The sequence below is a fragment of the Anguilla anguilla genome, chromosome 14 (genome assembly GCF_013347855.1).
Source record: "Anguilla anguilla isolate fAngAng1 chromosome 14, fAngAng1.pri, whole genome shotgun sequence".
NCBI lineage: Eukaryota > Metazoa > Chordata > Actinopteri > Anguilliformes > Anguillidae > Anguilla > Anguilla anguilla.
Window position 1 is genome coordinate 12,407,533 of NC_049214.1, and position 21,251 is coordinate 12,428,783.

A 21,251-nucleotide genomic window follows, 5' to 3' on the forward strand; every position below is an offset into this window, starting at 1 on the left:
TTTTTAAGAAACATTGAAAGCTTGCAGGTATATTTGTTGAAAGCGTATATAACAAGTACAAGCTAATTCCTATTTGCCATATATGTATATGCACTGCAGGTGTGTGTGCGCGCTTGTGGCTGCCTGTGTCTGAGCGTCTACTGTGTGTAGCTGTGCGAGTATATACGTGTGCGTTTTCGTGGCTGTGTGTGTCAGTGTGTCTACATGTGCATGCTTGTGTGTGTGTGCGTGCGTGTGTGTGCGGGTGCACGCACATGCCCGTGTGTGTGTGTGGCCCTCTCTGCTTGTGGTTTGGTCTTCCTGATGCTCAGCTAAAGAGACATCCACCCTCAAACACTGTGACACAAAGAGCTCAGGGCCGTGTTTCGGACTCTCTCCGGCTGATGGAATCCGGTCTGACATCTCAGCTTCACCTTAGACAAAGAAGTCTGCCAGAGATTGAGCCAGATTTCCAGTCCAGCTCCCGGACATGCAAATGGTGCTCCCAGAATTCCTCTGCACCTCTGCTAATGAGGGGCCTGAACATGTGGTGCGCGGCGAAGGCACGGGATTCCATTTGCATTCAGGCATTTTGGAGATTTAGGAAACTATCCAGGGGTATTTTACATAAGCGCATACAAAAATCTGCAGGGTCACGTAGCGAGTAGCAAACGGGTTTGAGGGCAAAGATTTTGGTGGAGCAAAGGAGGGGCCAGCAAAGCCATGTTTAGCATTCGAGACGGACCCAAAAAACTACCGCGTCACATTAAAGAGTTCTGCTCCATTGCGTGCAAGCGTGTTAGTGTGTGTGTGTTAGAGAGAGAGAGTGAGTGCGTGGGTGGTGGTTTGGAGGACCAGCGGGAGGCGCTGACCCTCGTGACTCTCGGGGGTTTGAAGCTAATGGTTTCCGTCGGGGTGGGAAAGGGCCGGCGCGTCCGGCGCGGCGTCCCGCGGGCGTGGGCCCAGGGGCCCGGCCGCCGTGTAAAAGATGAGCCCACTTTGTGTCCGCGCGGCCGGCCGGAACGCCCCCTATTGGGAGCCCCAAACTGTCACGCAGAACAGCTTCATTGTGCCAAATTGAAGGTGAAAGCGAGAGAGGAGCGCGCGGTCGCGCCGCCCGGAGGGGCGCTGCGGAGGCCCCGGGGGGGGGGGGGGGGGGGGGGGGGGCACTGAAAGAGCTCGGGCCCCACCAGTGCGCCGCATTGTTTCATTCTGAAAGCCAAAGAAAACCAGAAATGGGATGTAAATTTATTAAAATGGATTCCCGCCCTCCAGAAAAAGTTTGGGTTTTTTCCCCCCCCCCCCTCCCTTTTCGGGACCAGGGGGGTGGGACATTTCTCTCATCTCTCCCCTCTCTCTCAATTCTCCCCCCATCCCAGCAGGATAATGACGCATCGGCATTATAGCGCCCCGATCTTTTCCTTTTTATAGCGGGGGTGGGTGAGAGAGATCCAACAATGGCTAATGGTGAGCCACAGGGTTTCTCATGAGCGCCGAGGTAAAGTAACACTGAGCAGCCCCAACATCCCCCCCCCCCAAATCCCCTCCATTCTGTCCGGCTGAAATAGCCCTCCTACTGGGGCTCGTCCCCAGGGGACAAAGCCCATGTTAATTCCAGTCAGCTTTTCTCCCTCCAAATTTTTATTTATTTATTTATTTTTTACATAACATCTCAAAGAAATAAACACAATGAGGAAAGCATTATGAGAGCGATGTTTTCCACAGTTTCTCTGACTGTAGTGCGGTCTCGTCAAACTCTGCATGTTCCCCGTCTGTCCAGGGTCCTCACTGTCAGGGTAGAGGTTACCTGGGGGGGGGGGGGCTCTCGAATTTCTCCAAAAGTGTGATGTGGGAAGTGGGAGGCTTCTCTTCCCCAACCCCCACCCCCCCCCCCAGAGTGGCATGGGGCTCAACAACAGGCCGTCTCTGTGCACTGTACGACCGCGTGTTTCCCATGAGGGAGCGCCCGCTCAGGAGGGGACGTATCGGCTTACCTGGCGCGGCTGCGTGCTCCGTTTGAGGCGGGGAAGGTCCCGCAGCGAGGCCGGGCCTCACGGATCGGACAGGTGTCCGAAACGACCCAGCCAGGGTGACCCGGGTCCAGAGTAGCGCCAAAACGCACCTCCTTCTCAAAATGCACCTCCTTCTCCAGCGCCCTCCATGCCGGAACTTTCCTACCCGCTTTCTCAACACGCGCAGTTTTACTCTGAGATTTACACCGCCAGACTGTTTCCTCCATGGAGATAAATTTCTGTTCTTATCCGACACACACGAGGACCTGTCTAGCAGTGGTTCTGCCTAGCTGTAAGTCGAGGTGCGGTGCAAATAGTGGAGGTATGATGCTAATTCTTTTGCTAGCGAGGGCTTTTTTAAACGCTCCTGTTTAAATACAGATTTCCAGCTTCATGTATTAGCACTGGCCACTGCTGGACAGTGTGATTAGTCCACACAGATTGGATAGATCGGCAGGCCGTTTCTGTCCTGCTCACATAGAGGAGTGAATGGCCAGGGAGAATACAATGTCCAGACCAGCACTGAATCCCTGTGAAGAGTAACTGTACAGTAACTCCAGAGAATTCTGACCGAATACAGTGTGTATGCGTGCATGTGCGTGTGCGTGTGCGTATGCGTGTGTGTGTGTGTGCATGCGTGCGTGTCCTTGTGTGAATATGTGTATATATAAACACTGATTATATGACAAGTATGTAGTTTACTGAAATGAGACACATCTGGACAAACAACTCAAAATATTGGAACAACCTGCATGTGTAAATACCATCACAGTCTTGAAATTTCTTTTCTACAAACATCTTTTCTACCGGCCTTCAGTATTTCAGTTCTGGAAGGGTGTGGAAGAGGGGGGGAGGGCAGGTGCTAGGGACTTTAAAGCACAGAAGTACCTACACATTCAAACAGTGCTTCAATGCTCTGCTTTGTTCCGTTGTAACTGGACGCCACACCAAAATGTTTGATCCTCAGTGTTTGAACTGAAAGGCTTTTAAACTGGAAGATAAGCTGGGCTCGGCCTTCGCTTTGGCGCGGGACAGAGGCTGCTGGGATACCGGCGGTACAGCGATCCGATTGTCTGCAGGAGCAAACAACTAGGATCTTAGACTGAGTGGGTGGTTTGGGCAAAGGGTAAAAGAAAAGGACAGACTGTAACAACCGTCTGATTTGTCCTAATGTTAGGGTCAATCTGACGGTGTCAACGTTTTGGGGAGCTTATTTGGCCAGTCGGAACAGGATCATGACACATCTAGATGATTCTGCATTGTGCAGATTCATTTGGAGGACAGTTTCATGAGCCCCATCACATACTGCTTGGGAGTGTGTGTCACAGGCACGAACAGAACAGCGATGGCATATTCCATCTCGCATTATGGTGACAGAGTAGATGTCCTTTCTTTGTCAGGTTGAAGGGACATTCCATCTGGGTCCCACATCAGGCACGTATTTCACTAATATAAAAGTTTGTCCAAGCGGCTCGGATGGTAAGGCTGCGGGCACAGCCTGGGCTTTATAAGGTCAAACCTCAGCCTTAACTAAATCACCTGACCAGGAGTGCACAGCGCTAGCTACATACCATTAGTACTGTATGAGCGTAAGCGCACAGCGATAGCTCTTCCCAGTAGTACTGTTTTAGCAGGAGTACATAGCGCTAGCTCTCTCCAGTAGTACTGTATAAGCGTGAGCGCACAGCGATAGCTCTTCCCAGTAGTACTGTTTTAGCAGGAGTACACAGCGCTAGCTCTCTCCAGTAGCACTGTATGAGCATAAGCGCACAGTGCTAGCTCTCTCCAGTAGTACTGTATGAGTGGGAGTGCACAGTGCTAGCTCTCTCCAGTAGTACTGTATCAGCATAAGCGCATAGCGCTAGCTCTCTCCAGTAGTACTGTATGAGTGGGAGTGCACAGCGTTAGCTCTCTCCAGTAGTACTGTATCAGCGTAAGCGCATAGTGCTAGCTCTCTCCAGTAGTACCGTTTGAGCAGGAGCACACAGTGCTAGCTCTCTCCAGTGCTACCGCATATATGTAGGTATTAATACCACTGGCTGTTATGGCTACAGTGAGATAACAGAAAGAGACAAACTTGCTGGCTGTGGAAAGGGAGGCACTTCCAGGAGGACACCATTAGAGCACTGCAACGCCTGTGCGGGACGTGCCAAATTATACAGATCGGGACAAAAGCATGCAAATATCGCCCCTGCGCCGCACGCTCTTTTTGTCCCGCTGATTTTTTTTTTTTTTTGATCCCCAGAAATAAAAAGGGGGAGATTTGTGTGCATCCATCTGTGCCTCGAACCCTGAGTAACGTGAGAAACTGTAAGCTCATTAGCATGAGAATAATTAATACATCAAATTAGCTTTACAATCACAGAGGGCCATTTGCTCCAGATGTGCACGGGTGGACAATGCCACCACGCTGGAAAAAAATACAAATAAAAAATGAGAAAACGAGAGGAAGAAAAGAGATGAAAAAATTAACCCTTTCAGGAAGGCTGTGAACGGCGTTGTCTCCGACTAACCGTCTAGAGGATTTAGGTTTGTGAGAGCTGAAAAAAATAAATTTGTACAGTTTCTAATGCACACAGAAAAATATCCAATAAGTTGTTTGGGGGAAACAGGTTATTCGATATTGTTAATGTTCTCTAAATTTCTCTCCAGAATGTTCTTTTGTTGCGGGTTATATAATATACATTGTATTACAAAATTCAATTACAGCTGCCTCTATTGAAACTCATGTTCACTTCATTCATTGTGAAGGGTGCGAGGAAGGCTACAGCACTCCGCGGGTGATTTTTCTCCAGATAATTACACCAGTTGTGTCGTTTTAAGATTAAAATGATGCAAATGAAAGGGTTAAGTCCTGCGAGGTGTGGTCTGGGGGGGGGGGGGGGAGAGAGAGGGAGAGAGAGAGAGAGAGACCCGGGACAGTCGCGGCTTACAGTCTTGTTCCCCCGTGACGGCAGCAGGCTGATGGATGAGAAGTGTGAACAGATGATTCCTCAAATAAACTGCATATGGCGTGCGCCACACCTCGCCATGGAAACGTATTCATCCCAAACTGTCAAGCCACCTTTTGTTTTAAGCGCAGCTCTGGTTGATGATTAATTTTAAGAACACACCCACCCCCCTCCCCTTTTCACTGCACTGGTAAGCTGTAAAATGTTTGACAAGTTCAGAAAAGCAGAAGCCCGTTTCCTTTATTCAGCGAATTCATATGTTTAATTAATATTTATTTTCATTATTATTCCTTTGATTATTGAAGATCAAAAAGACCGCGCTTCTACTTAAGTGCAAATCAAAGGGCTGGGCAACCTGTATAAGGACCATCAGAAAAGCATTCTTGAGCACTGCTATATTTTATATATGTATATGTATGTGCATATATACATATATTAAGCAAAGATCTCCATGGAAAATGTGTTTCAATTGCTTTTGTGTTATTTTGAGACCGTTCTACAGGCGGGAGGAGGCTGGCAGTAAAGGGAAATATGTCTTTTCTATCTGCACTATGGTGGAAGACCTTACTTAACAGTCACCATAAAGAGTGTTATAGAATTGCATTTTTATTTCAAGTAGGCCGATGTACATGTGCCAGATCAGTTAAACCCAATTATTTCTTAATTTGAACATCATCTCAAGGGCAGCCTTAGCTAAGATTTGTTTTGTTGTTGAGAAAACTTGATTTCATGAGCTGATTTTCTGAGGTCACCATGTGACTAGATCCGCCCTGTGTAGTTTCAAGAAACGTCGGCAAAGGTTGGCCGCGTGGATCAAGCACGTACATGCAAATGGCGCATCTGCGCTAATTTCAGGCATGAAAAGGAGTGTGAGGAGTTCATAAAGTGTGGAGAAGGCATTATAGCGATGTGGGAGGTAGAAGGAGCTTGCGGTAAATAATTGATGCGAGCTAATGAAAAGGACCATTATAAGACGAGCCGCTGAAGGTGCATTTGCGCCCCCGTGGGTGGCAAAAGCGGCCGTACATCTCGGGCGCGCATTAAGATTCCTCTCTTTTTAAACTCCGCAAACCTGACTTAATATTAATGCGTTGGGAGGCTGTCGTTCTCAGCCAAGGTGTGCCAAGGGGGCTCTTCATCCATGGCGACTGTTGTTATGCGAACAAAGCCTGACGTGTTAACGGCCTGTTCCTAGAACCATGGCGAACGTTAGGTTTTGAATTACACAAGCGCGTATAATTACGATTTTACGCCGCTCGGCATCGGGATGGGACCGCTGCACGTACAGGTGAACACGAATTCTACCGTAGCCTCATTCCCCCATTATGCTTGTTTACTAGCCTCCAGGGAGGAAAGCTATTCACAGAACAGAAGAGATTAATGAATTTCTCCCGATATTAAGTGGACACGAAAGAAATCTGTAATGGAGACTGTAGCTCACGTCACGACCAGGCATCGATGAGCGGTGGGTTCTGCACTAGCCATACGGATGCCTTCCCAGTTGCCTGTTTACAGACAGTGTCTCCATGTATCTAGGTATCCATGACAACACTCCCGTGTGCCAAGGATGTACCAAGGCTACCCCCTCAAGGGTAATGTGAGGTTTTGAGATGGTGGATGCCGAAAATGAATACAACAGAAATATTTTGAAGGTCTTTGTTGCATTTGCAGATGCCTGTGCAGTCGTCAAATCATTTTTATATCAATGATATTCTCTGCTGTAGGTACAGCAGATGACCCATTTTGAACAATATAATGTTTTTCTAATTAGAACTAGGACTACTTACTACTAGTACTATTAATTGTGGTTCCACATGTGGTATGTGCATCCCTTTATATGTCAGTTGCATACCAGTAGTACTGTATATTTTCCTGTGCAATTATAATCTGCATTTGTCAAATTAATCATCAATGTATTTGTGTTTGAAATCTAAGCCAGAGCCAATATTGTTCAGTATTGTAAGCTAATATTTTTTATGTCAAATCTGAATATATATGTCACAAGAACAGAATGGCTAAACACAAACGACATTGATAAGTGGGACATTTCACATTTGAATGCAAGAAATTTAAATATAGAATTTCCCCACGATACGATCATGAAATTATCGTATCGTGGGGAATTTCATATTTATATTTCCGAACACAGGTAGTAAAATTATACTATTGTACAATTTATTGGATTACAAACTGGCTTTTGGCTCAGTTGGTTCAAACTGCAGTTTGTCAGAAAATAAGTGAGACTTCAAACCTCGCAGGAGCTTAAACCTTCGGTCGTCTTTTATCTGGATGTCAAACGTGTACTGAGGATTCAGTTTCTTCATAAACTGTACCTCTCATAACGATCACACAAAGTAGCACAATTACGCCATTCGCACCGTCACACCATGGGGCAGAGGGCGAAGGAGAAGACTCTGCTGAAAGAACAAACACCGTCCCCCGTGCTGACCCCCATCCTGTCATTCCCATTCACATCACTTTGTTTCCAGTGGAGGAACGGAGCACGATCGCATGTCCAGTCCGCCCTGTCCGTCCTGTCCGTGACGCCTCGCCTGTGAGCTTGGAGAGAGCGCACATTGAGTTTGTCTTCAGAATGTGCTTGGCTAACCTCCAGCACACATGAGGGAAGCAGGGCAAGACAAAAAGGGAGGTAGTGACTGGTCAGGGTCCATGCTATCAGGCATACACTATGATTTCTTCCTTAATGTACTGCCCTTTTTTCCAGAAGTACTGTTTGTATTTATTAATGAATTAAATTTGTAGTAATGGTACATTAATTCATTCTTTCATTCATTAATTTTATGTGGCTTTCCCTCTGTGTGTTTGCCTGTGTGTGTGCGATAGTGTGATAGTGTGGGTGTGTTTCTGAAGACCTAGTGTGTGTGTTCATATACTGTACATTTGGTTGTCATGGTGTTTACATACAGTAACCATTAAAAAAGGATAGAGGAATGGAAGAGGGAATAATTTGCTAGCTAAAATATGAATATTAATTTAAGTATTAAGTTGAACGGTACTATGTGCTATGATACTTCACAAAAAAATGGCTGTCAGTTTTATTCACTTGAACATTCAAAATTCACCAAAGGTAAAATATGTGTGAGAACCAACAACCTTTATATCCTGTGTCCATCTCATCTGCAACTTAATGACATAGACAACAACTGGGATTCGTGTTTAACTAACTGATGATGTAATGACATACAATTAGTGTCATGGAAAAGATGTCTGTTTTCATATTTAGTATGATATATACTGCCTCCTTCCAAAGTGTGCTTTAAAACCAAGCTGGAAAGGGGTCACAAGGCTAAGCAGAGAATTCGGTCAATTTTTCTCAATGTCCAAACCCCTTTTTCTGCATTTCCTTTAGACAGGGGAAAACAGAACTCACATTCTGCATTTCATATTTGCCTGCAGATTAGCAGCAAGGCCCTGCTCTCATCCATTTATTTATTTCTTAGAGTTAGACGGGGAAAAAAATAATGAAAGTAGGTCAAGTCATTTGCCCAAGGTCATTCAGAGATGTGAAGCCTGATCTCGCCTGTCACATAAAAAATTGCTTCACACTCCCTCTTTTTTAACAAAAAAAAAAAAAAGAAAAGTCTGTGATTATTTAATGTTCTTTGACAGAAGAAGCATCTGTGTGAGAACACAGTTGAGGGCTTAATTTTAAGGGAAGGCCTGCCCCAGCATTCGAGAGTTGCTTAATGCGGGTGCAATATTGACTCCACACCTATCCCATAAGCAAAGGCAAATATAAGATATATTGCATGGTTCCAGCAGGCCTCTGTTGTTTTTGCTCTGGCTGCTTTTGTTCTCCAGAGTTGGGTATTCATCTTGTTTTCGGATAAACTTAAACGGTCTGCTTTTGCTGGGTCCATTGTTGAAAAAGAGGAAATTCTGCTATCAGTGGAAGTCAAGACCATTCTTGCCAGTGTCCATGGTTCGTGCTGCCTTCTGTCAATGTACGCATGGATCTTCAAAGATGCACTGATTGAGCAGGTTTTTCTGGCTTCAGAAGAAGATTAGTAACTTATTGGTTTCTCTCTAGTCATGGATCGCCCTGAGAAAGTTAATAAAAATCCTAATAAAATCATACATGAGTAGAGGTCACTTGCATTATCACAATGATGGTGTCTCAAAGACTTATTATGCAGAAAGAGGACATGCTCCATAGTCCACAATCATTTAGCATTACTATTTTAATACCAGAAGAAATGTGAATAAATTACTCCACTGGCATTGCAGCATGATGTCACCAGTGGATACTCTGGAGCTAAAATAAGCTGATGTTACACAGTGATTCACAAAGAATCACTGTGTGACATCAGCTTACAATAGGTCCAGAGTCATAACTATCTGGACTACTGTGTCTTGAGAAGTTTGTCTGTGTGTGTGTGTGTGTGTGTGTGTGTGTGCGCGCGCAATATTAATTTTTAAAGGCAGTCTTTTCAGTTCCAGCCAGTTGAGTTCATTGTGCCTTCACTCAGCTCATGGGTTGTACAGAATAAAGTGTGAAATAATTCCACAAAGGTGGCATTTAATAAACCACAAAAAGACCCAAAGATGATATATATATACTTGACACTGAGAAATCTTTTTAGTCTGGCTTATATATTAGTGTTAGAAGGTCATGAAGCTTGCTGTGGACACTCACTGTCAATTTTAGAAAAGGATCAGCATTAGTAAAGCAACATTTATAACTGTTCCAAGGTTGGACTCACGTAACACTTTCTCCCACAAGTTAAGTGTGAATTGTTTCTTTTTCACTTCCAATACAATACAGTTTATGTAAAAAGTACAATCTGAGATTGCTTCAGTTATGCAACTGAAACTAAAACTTTGAATCCAGATGGTGCAAACACCACCAAGAGAGGCACCGAGTTCTCCGCACAAAAAACAAGGAAAACAAAACCGTACTATTTGTCACAATATGTGAAGTCATGATCCATAGCAAGCTGACTCGTATAGCAAGCTCAGAAAATCTTTCGTGTCACTTTATTTTTCGACGTTTTTTTCCTTAGGCAAAGAGCTACAAGCCGCTCATTTTCACACAGGCGAGGTGAGGAGGCACAGAACACGTACATGAGCTGAGAGATAAAGGCTGTTCGCTGTACAAATGGGTGTGAGTCATATCGAGACTGTGACAACACCACCAAAAATGTCTCAATGTGATGCCAGTTGCACGAAATGGAAGTCATTTGACTTATCTACCCATTTTTGCTGAAATGTTGCGTAAATATTGCCCATATTTAAAAAAAAATTGTTTACACCCATGGTTTTGTAAATGCATATGCTGAATGGGTATGCTTAGCAATGCTTACATGTAGAACAGCATCCCTTGGTAACAACCAAAATGTTGAGTTATTTTTGTGCAGTGAATCATTACATACACTGAGAGTGATGCCATTGCAGGTGTGTCACAGTCCCTACAGCTCTTGTGTAAGCCTTACTGATCTGAGTGTAATGTGTCATCTTTTTTTAGATAATTTCACCCACTGTGTTGTCTCTTGACCAGGTCTCCCTTGCCCAATATTACTTATCTCAATGGGACTTTCCTGATTAAATTAAAAACATTTCTTAAAATGTACAGTTTCAATTTGTGATGTGGTCTATAGGAAGTGTGCGGTATGGATTTGATTTAGTTTGACTGCTGATCATCACCATGTCATTGTCTGCCCAGTGTCATGTTTCCTTGTCTGTTCTGTGGAATGTATTTCCTTTGTTCACCCCGTGCATGCATCGGTAAGAGATGAGAGACATATAGGCATTCATTACATCTATGAGCAGCTCTGATGTATTATGATCATTTCTGTTCAATGAGCTACTCTGAAATGAATTATCATGGATTGTAGTGTGTCCCTGACACCTTAACAGGGGTGAGGTGGGTCATTAAATGCATATCTCAGGTTAAACGAGGGGGGGGGGGGGGCTGTTTTTAAGATTTTACCCTGCATCGGTGCAGCTGTGCAATTTACAGATGAAAGCCACCTGAGAGATACTGTGGAAGCTAAGGTAGAGATGCGGGCATTATCTAGAGAGATAAAAAGGTCATTTTCAAAGGTGCGACCGATGTAAATTCCGTTCACAAAGGGTCTATTTTGGGAGCAGGCTACTGCAGCGTTAAATTTCAAATGCACCTGATCCACAATTGTGCCATGAAATTGTCATTAGTCAACATGGAAAATGCTCTACAGATGGAAGCCAGCAGCATTCTCTGCTACATTGCTAATATTATGCACTGTATGGAACAGCAGCTAGGAACTGCACGCCATTGGTCATCTCAGAGGTACGAGAATTGACTCAATGGAGTAGAGGCAGAATCAGATTATCAGAGACACTTCAATTGGACAGTTAAGTGAATGAAAAAGTGAAAAGGCATGGTTAGAGAGCACAAATGCATGCCCCTCCTTCAAGTCAATCACACGGGGAAAAAAAGGCCATGATGAAAACATCTGGCTATGCGATAGCTTGATTAGTGGACTGGGTAAAAAATTAAATACATTATCCAGTTCACCTACTGTTAGTAAGCTTTGATAATAAAACCATAGTATTTAAAATAATATTTACTTAGTTATATAACTATTCTACAGAGCTCTTCTTCATAGAGCTATAGGCAAGTCGTCCTTTTGTAAACACGCAAACCTTATAGCTACCACAAATGCTTTATACAATGACCTCTTTCTTGTCATCAGTCTCTATCACTTCAGGAAACACAATCCCATGGCATGCATACACATGCTCAGACTGTAATGCACTCTACTCTACTAGATTATTCAGGTGAATGATTTCATGATAAACTAATTTAATAAATAATGTCAAATCACCAAAAGAACACTACTGGTGGTCACTACGAAATATGGAGAATGTCTTTTATCATGCATATTGGTTATTGTGTTTTTAGGTGCAAAAGCACCATCGATGCTGGAATTAATGCTTTTGGAATATGCTTGTAAGAAATGCCTCCAAGTTGAATGTAGTGGAAGGAATGCATCTTTCCATATACTGTATAAATAAAACACCTCATATGCAAGTAACAACCACATCTATTTTTAAGGCAAAGTTAAGAACAAATCATGGCACCCAGACCACTGTTTTCATGTGAAATATTGCTGAAGTGAGCTGCCTCCGTATGACAGGCAGTCGATACAGCCGTTTTTCAGCAAACCAAAGCAAACCCCACATGACCCCTAAAACGTGTATGCCTGCCTCTCTCGGCTGCGCTGACTAAATCTCTACCCCTCTCTTTCAGGTGAGGGCCCCTGTAAGAGGAACCTTGGAGGGAGCAATCTTACCAGCTGAAGAAGGCGATGGCACAGTTTTCACGCCGTCTAGCGACAGCCTGGTGTCGTTTCACACCTGTCCTCTTATGGTTGATTTAAGCGGGAAAACGTCCAGTTTTCTTTGGAATGATGCAAAATGAAAATTGGCATTATCTGATTTTATCAAAATGTATCAATTTGATCAGTTTAACAGTGAATAATAATTCATTAATTGCTTTTTACCAATTATGTCTCCAAATAACGTTTGCCAAGGAGAGCTACAAGTAGGTCTATATTTACTGGACTTAGTATCTGTATCAATTTATATTTTTCATTGTTCATTGTCAGGAGTCACATGTACAATATATTTATTCAATAAAGTATTTGTTTATTTAAAATTAACCTTGTGGTTGATGTATTTTATCTGATTGCTGAAACTGCCACCATGATTAAGCCTATGAACAACTTTTAAAGGGACAGCTGCTTTGAAGTTACTTGAACTTTGTTTTCTTGTTATAAACTTCAAGAAACTTCTGGAAGAATCAAAAATATCCGTCATCACACAGAAATACTCTTGGTCAATCAAAACACCTACACTAAAACAAATATTTAGATATGGCCGTTAATGCCCTGCTTATGAGCACTGTGAATGGTGGGGTCATTAACCGGTACTTTGGAGTGGTTTACCTGGAGGACAACAGGTTCCTTTCTGAAATTACTTTCAGTGTTTCTTGCTTTAGCCACAGTATGCCTAAGCTCATGTAATTAAACATTCATTATAATCATCACAATGTTCTTTTAACAATTAGTCCTATTTTGCACTATAGCCCAACTGTTCAAGGCAGTTTTTTGGGGTAACTTCCAGGCATTCCGAATGTAATATCATACCATATTATCAACAACACTTCACCCAGCATCCAGCTGAATAGCACACCTCTTTCGTTTATCACACAGGCTTTATGGGCACTCTCTGGTCATCTTTAGCCATCTTCTGCGAAAGCTCATTTTGCCCTTATACTTTTCCCACCATTTACCTCACCCCTGTCTGCAGGAAAGCTCTCTCGCGTGTCACATCTAAGTATCCCACTCAATTCCCGCCATCGTCACTTTTCGTGCAGTTACACGGCTGGTATCATGGCCAGGGCAAGGGTGACAGTGATGAGACCGCAAGGATCATGTTCGCGTTTCATCCCCGCTCTAAGACTGCAAGAGCAAACTGCGGTCAGAGTTATTTATTGGATCAGGAAGAGACTTGGGACAAGCTGACCTGCTTGCCATGACACCTTGGATGTTGACACAAAATAGTTCTTTTTTCCCCCCCCAGTAACAGCATAGTGTGACAGGTGAGCCAGACAGGAGTCTGCATGAAGTAGACTGACAGTCATTTCTTTTTTTTTTTTTTGCTTGCGTGCTCATTTAAGACATTGGAAGCTGTTTCCACCACAGAAAATTCTGCATTTTTTCCTCGCAATTTAGACTTTTTTTCTCGCAATTCTCAGATCCAGTCTGGAGTCGCTTGCTATCTGGGTTGTAGCCTACTTAAAATATGAAAGTGAACCAAACATCTGGCACCAGAGACAAGTCAGGTGAGGCGTTCCTCATTTAAAGTTTCCTGTACTAGCCTCTCTAGTAATGACGCGTAGTGAAGTTGTAGGCAGAGTTGTTTGCTGCAGCAAACTCTAACTATATGTTAGCTGATACATTGAGCAATTTTAAATGAAGAGCAGCTTGGCTAACTTGTTCCTGGTGCTAGCTTGGCTGAATTGAGTTAGCCTTTGAGGTACACATTGCCTACTTGCATGTTATAGCAAGCGCTAGGTATCTTTTTTAGGTATAGAAAGGGATTGTGAACGAAGCTTAAATGCATTAGCTAGCTAGAGAAGAGTGTCACGACATGTCTTGTTCACCTTCATACTTTAAGCAGGCTACCCTGATAGCAAGTGACTCCGGGCTGGATCTATGCTGATTCCAGCCTGAAATCAGCACTTCTGGGCGCAGAACACTGGTCAGAAGATCAAAATAAAAATATTAAGTTTGTCACCCCATTCAGCTAACAGACAATATCAAAGACAATACAGTATGTAGCGGTGGCTCGCAGAGCTGCCTAGCAACCGATCGCTAGCTAAGTGTTATAGCTAATGCTTATTAAAGCTTGTGCATGTGTTGTAGATGGTAGCGTAGCATAGCTAGCCACAAAGGGGCTCATGCAATATGTTTCGGATGTTTCCAATGAGCCCATTTCCCTTCAGTCCTGAAGTGTTTCGTTCAGATATTAGCTAGTATTTCCTTTTAAGAAGGAGCATGTTCGTGTTGTTGGCACCACTTTTGTAATTAAAGTTATGTGAAACCGGACGAGAGGTACACTGCAGTTTACCTCTGTCCACGTTAGAATTGCAAGAAATAAAGGCAGAATTCCTAGAAATAAAGTCACAATTGTGAGAAATAGTGGCAATTAAGCAAAACTTTTTTTTTTCCTGTGGTGGAAACATGCTTCCATAGCTACATTTAAGCATAGCTTGAAGATAAAAAGATGAGGTAACAGTAAAATTTAAAACATTTGTAAGTATATATTTTTTTAAGCGTATAATTGTATAACCACTATTGCAGTACAATATTATTATGAGCATTAACTCTACGCTTCATATTTCAGTAAAGATTTATTTTTCTTTTTTTCTGTAATGTTTCACAAGCACTCTGTCCTCAGCACTGCTACATGCATCAAAGAGGTCAAAGATTCTCTGTCAACAGTAAAAAAGAATGGCAGGGTGTTTACATATTTAACATTATAACGTGCGCGTACATGTACAGACTAACATTCACAGAACTCTGCCATTGATGAAGAAAAGCTTCTATTCCCAGAACTCCAGAATTTCACACAACTAAATAGAAACAGGGACAGAAATGAGAGGAGTATCATTTTTTGAAGAACAGGTGCTTCAGAATCCAGAGCTGTCATTTGCTATAGCCACTTCTGTTAACAATAGTCACTATATTTGATGACACGGGTTAGCCACTTACAAATTTTATTTTTTTCCAGTGTGTTTTTTCGAAGCTGCCAATTTTAATGTTAAAAATGTAGGGCAGTTTGACTTTGATGGCCTGAAATGTCACTGAATTTTCAAATAGTTTGACAACCTGGGAACACCGGTGAGCACATTTACTGGAAGAACAATTTAAAGGTTTCTTTTTTTCATTTGACAGAAGAGTCTTGTGAATATAAATACTTAAATGCACCACTATTATCATTTGGCTTACGCGCATGCAGGCACACACAGGCACGCACGCATGCACGCGCGCACACACACACACACTACTTCACAAATGATTTATCTTTACCCTTGAGTAACTACAGATATTGCAAAGATCAACTGATGCATGCATGCAGACCATTTGACTCCTAAAATTAAATCAGTGGTTAACTGTATTAGCAGTACAGTTTCCTTACTAATGAGAAATGGGTCACTCTGAAAAGTCCATCGAAACTTGAAAAAAAACAAACAAAAAACATGTTCATTACATTTTTTCTAAAGTCCTGTGATTGATGTCAGTTGCATTTATAACAAGATATTTTACCCTATATAGAGCATTTTAGCTTATGGCCAGAACACATTTAAAGTGGACCACAGAACTATATAGAGTGCTCCTCACTGCGTCTTTATGTGGGGGAAAAAAAAACGAATTGAAGTGAAGGCACTGGCTACTACTGAAAGCAAGGCTTCTGGTGCGAAATCACTTAGGATTGATTCACAATAACCAGTCTGCAAAATAAATGCCTGCACTTTGATGTTGACACAGAAAAATAGTGCTTTTAGCCCAATATATATAGCCTTGGTGAAGTCAGTGAGTGGCATCTCATTTAGAAACTATTATTTTGTAGAAAGTTAAATAGCAAAAGGGATAGTAAAATCTTATTTCATTGGACATGTGTGGACATTCTCTCATATAAGGTTCCCATGGAGGCAAATACTGAACATTTCTCCTGGAAACTGAATGTTACAAACAAGAAATATGAGGTATTTTGAGTAAAACATTATGAATTAGGACTGACACTTGGAATGGATTGTCCTTTGAAAATGACGCATACTATTTTTTGCACGAAACAAATGGTTGCAATTTATGTATAAATGCTTTTTCCTAAATTTGGGCTTAAAACCTTCACTTCTCCATGATAATCAGCCAGAAAATCCAAGAGAAGTTTTATAGATAAGTTTTACACAGCATTGTCACTAATCGGGTAAGGTAAGTCCACTTGAGTCCAGACCACTACACATAGCTGTGGGAGCAAGTACATTCTTTATTGTTCATTCCCAAGAACATCAATGGAAGATTTCTGTGGTGTTGATCTAACAGAGCACGGGCACAATACACTAGCGACATAGCTCAGGAGGTAAGACCGATTGTCTGGCAGTTGGAGGGTTGCTGGTTCAAACCCCGCCCTGGGCGTGTCGAAGTGTCCTTGAGCAAGACACCTAACCCCTAACCCCTAACTGCTCTGGCGAATGAGAGGCATCAATTGTAAAGCGCTTTGGATAAAAGCGCTATATAAATGCAGTCCATTTACCATTTACTAGCCCAGTCCTGTGGGGCCGGTGGGTATACACATATATTTTTGCTAACTATTACCCTGGCTCAGTCAGATAATTAGCTGTATACACCAGAGCTGGTTCACTAACAGATTAGACCACAGAACAACAGTCAAACAAGCACAAGAACATTCTCCAGCAGTTTTAATTTGCTTATGAAGGAATGTAGCTAAAATGTTAGATCACTTAAATGGATTGGCTGATTAAATAATTATATCAGGAGAGAAAACATGAAAGAAAAAGACATTTTTATCTTTAATTTAGACCGGTGGATCTGAATGACTGATAACATCTCCTCTAAAAAGGTTTGAGCACTGCCACTAAAGTACTGAAAGAGGTAGCTTAGTGACTGCTGTGTGTTTTCCTTTGTATACGCTCAGTGAATAGACTTTTTTTGCACACCTCAGAGCCTTTAAATTGTGATTGCTCTTGATGAGTCGGACTGTATGGTCCTAAAAGACAATTATTCAGATGAGATGCGATACTCGAGCATTACAGTTTTTTTGGCGTAAAAATATATACAATTGTATTCAGAATGAATCCTGATTTGGTATATAAAATAACATGTTTAGCTTTTGTGCTGTGTTCAAAATAAATGTGAATATATTTACTTTTTACTGGATACAACTCTTCTCACTGGACAGGAATGACCTGTCATTACAGTATATGAAATATTATTTTCTAATATTAAAATATCACTGTAGGGCATTATTATAATGTATAATTTTGGAACTTAAAACCCTCCATTCAGCTTCCTGCTAATTTTATATAGATATTCCTGTATTTCTAAAGCTTGAATAAAGCATCAACAATTGGCTAGAAAATGTATTGGGTTTATTAGGAATTAATAATGCGTGTATGTCTGTTTACATTACATAGTGCCTCTGAATTCACTGGTGTGCTCTAGTAGCCATATTGTCTTTCTTCTCCTTCTTCCTAATGAAACTCAGCAGGTCTTCCATCTGGACAAAATAGGAAAATAATGCCCTAGTAAACTTATGGATTGCTGCACGACAGTGCTTCCCAAACTATGAGCATGTGGGAACAAATTCATTTTCCATGATCCAGCCCTCATTAAAATGTGGCCAGGTGCAGTGATTAATAGTGAGAATGTGATTACAGTGTAAAGTAATATAGTTTGCAATGTAAGTTTTTCCATGTGCCACCACTATTTGTCACCAACCTCAAATCCTCCCATGGTAGGACCTAGCCCACAGTTGATGCACTGCTGTAGAGGATGTCTTACAAAAGCCAAAGGCATTTACTGTAGTCTGCCAAGATCGCATGACTCTGTATGTCATTCCAGCCATTTGACTATTCGCCAGTTAATTTGGATATATTGTTACCTCTCCACCTTAGCCAATGTGTGATGAACATTCTGGAGCTAAATGGCCTCACAAAAGAAGTGTACAATAGAACAATCACTGTATCAGCCGAGTGCACACTACACCTCTGTGGAGGCCGATGTGAGACTGCCTCCCCACACTGTGTAGCGTTCACATCCACTGTGCAAAGGAGCTCTACATTATTAGCTCATTTCATTTAGAGCTTGCCATTGCAGAGGGCCATCTCTGTAACATAAGAAACCCTATGGAAAGCGCTGTAAGTGATTCAATGACAGTGGAAGTTGAGCTTGGCACCATCGGCTGTGGTGAACTTTGCTGAAGTGCGCATGTAATGCAGTAAAAGACCTTAGTTTTAGAAGGAAAAGCAATGAATCTGATAAGTAGAATTAAAGAGCCCTCTCTTTCATATTGAGTTGGAGCAGTACGTAATACATCCACAAATAAAGCAGACTCCACGCCTCACTGTGTAATCTGAGCCTGAGAGTTTCACAGTGGTGGCAGGCCCACCGAAGGACACGTGCGCTCACTGTCCACTGCACTACCTGGAATAAACCGCACTCTTGCCCCGAGTCACCCCAAACAGTCAGGGGGTCTCTCTCTGAAGACAGCGGCAGAGGATTCCACTCTTTAAAAGAAGCAGCAGCAGCAGTCCACCCTCTTATTTGTATTATCAAACTTTATACAGAAACCATAGAGGGTTACAGCGGGGGAAGGGTCAGAAAGTGTCACGCGAGGAACCGACCCCCCACCATACAGTAAGATTCATATATGGGTTTGGCAGCTGACTGCCCTATGAGCTGTGCTACACGTCTCACCACAGAGGCTAGGGATATTATGAACTATACATTTAATTTTGTTCTGTAAAGGAGGAACAAAAATTTTGAATTTTGGAATCAAAGCATTCTGGGGGCCTGGGGCATACAATCACCAGGATATTGTCTAAACCGAGTACAGGGGAATAAAATCCAAAAGGTATCCAGAAGTTTTTTTATTTTTTTATTTTGGTTTTTTAAGGGTGGATGTTCAAATACCAAGTGAATAGCTGGCTGACCTGACATGCCTTGTTTGGAGTTGCGTTTGTGCGTTTATGTGTGCGTGTGCGTGTGTGTGTGTGCGTACGCTCAGGCTTGTTTGTGTGTGTGTGTCTGTGTGTGTGTGTACAAATATATATATATATATATATATATATATATATATATGTAAACACACAATAAAAGCCTGACCCCCCCAGCATTGCCTTGATGTTATAAAATGTGAAGACTGAGCAGGCATGCAGCATGGCCTCCTGATATTCTCGGAGGGGTACGGGGCTTGGGATGCCCTTGCCTCTCTGACTCTTATCGGTTTCGCATCTGTGCGTCTCGGGGCCCCCCAGCTCCACGGCTTAAACAAGTGGAATACTTTCTGCCTTTCAATTAGTATGTACCCTGCAGCACAAAACCTACATCATATCTGGGTTGGCAGGAGTGAGTGGTAAGACCATTACACCAACAGAGTGAAAACATTGGCTTTTTTTCCCCTCTGGTATTTGTAGCGATTTGCGATCACTACACACAGACTTCCCGTAAATTATATATTTGCTTGACGGCTGCTCTTATCTGGAAGAAGGCTCACTGAGCCTTCATTTTACAAATGATTCACTTATACAGCAGAGGTCTCATTCATCAACCGTGCGGATGCACAAATTTCGCTCTAAACAGCGCATATCCAGATTTTCACGCATGCGTATGATTTAATAGTGCAAAAAAAAAAAAAAAAAGGGGGGTCACATGGAAGCTGCATTCACAATTGTCCCCACATGCGAGACCCCATGTACAGTGCGGTGCAAACGAATCCAAGCACCGCCAGGCAGCAGCATCCTTTCCGATTTCAAAATCCATTGCTTTAATGCCAAATGAGTCCAGTCGGGTGATGGGTTTTGGATTTTTGAACCATAAAAATAAGTTGTGTCACGTACAATCTAAATCTTCATGCAAATGTAAAAAGGACCATCATTCAAAACGTTGTGAAAGGCAACACAGCAATTTTTTCAGTTACTTAGAATGGTTACATGAAATTACGTGAATTGGGGTCAATTCCATTTAAATTCCGTTGATTCAGGAAATGAATTCACATTCAATTAATAAAATCCAATAAAACTATTACTGGGGAAAATTTAAATAATGTTTTATGAGGATTTCAATGCGTTTCCAGAATCAACTGTATTAAAGTGGAACTGACCCCTACACTGATGTGAAAAGCAGCTTAAATATGTCACAAAAATGGGGTGAGGTTTGGGGGGATCAAATTTTCGGTCACTCATCTTCTAAGTGACAGTTGATTGGTTTTATGGCTTCCAACCTCACATCCAGCAATTCCTTTTTAAAATTTTTAATCTAGCACTCTGATTACACAAATATAACTTTTTTTGCCAAGCAGGTGTTTATTTTGTATGCTTTATAACCTTTAAAGACATTTTATGCTTCTGCAAAGATGGCTGAAAAATAAATGTAAGATAGGCCTATTGGTTATCTTTTCACAGCAGTGATTTTCTTAAATGTACAGTAATTAATCTCTGTTGCTGGGCAATCGTGATCCAGAGAGGAAGTAGGCTATAGTATACATTAATTTCCACATACACACAGCTAATTTCCCCAAATTATTGAACTTGAATAATAACAACAAATGTACAGTAGCACTGTATAAGTAACATAAAATCTGTAAATGTGTCTCAAGATGTATGTTTTCTCATAATGCAAAGCACTAAAATGCCTCATGGTGTAAATGATCACTTGACTTGCTTCATGGCTAAAATAAAAACAGTTCAGCAATTCCACCCAAGCTATTAAAAAACAAAGAAAAAATTAAAAATATTAAGGCATTTTTGATATCAAGAAATTATAGTTTGGAAGCCCTGGGGTATCAAAAAATGTTGGCATGGTGACATGGCATAAACACAAACATCTTTTCAATGGGAAAATAAATAAAAGAAAATAAGTTAGATAAAATTCTTAATTCTTACAAAATGACGGCTTTTTAAAATAGCATTTATGGTAGAAGTTAATTAATTGAAAGGTGGGTTTTATTTTAAGTGGCAAATGAATTTCACTGAAGCACACGTGTGCCGTGCAGTTCCAGC

General features: G+C 42.0%; 2 long non-coding RNA genes across 2 annotated transcripts in view; one reads left to right on the top strand and one right to left on the bottom strand.

The window, feature by feature from the left end:
• Positions 1-12,606, top strand: part of LOC118212397 — a 51,587-nt gene extending 38,981 nt beyond the window's left edge. The window contains exon 3 of the long non-coding RNA XR_004762211.1: positions 12,195-12,606. This is a non-coding gene — a long non-coding RNA (uncharacterized LOC118212397). The remainder of the gene's footprint in view (positions 1-12,194) is intronic.
• LOC118212398 overlaps positions 1-21,251 on the bottom strand; it is a 190,871-nt gene that overhangs the window by 156,223 nt on the left and 13,397 nt on the right. The window lies entirely within an intron of this gene.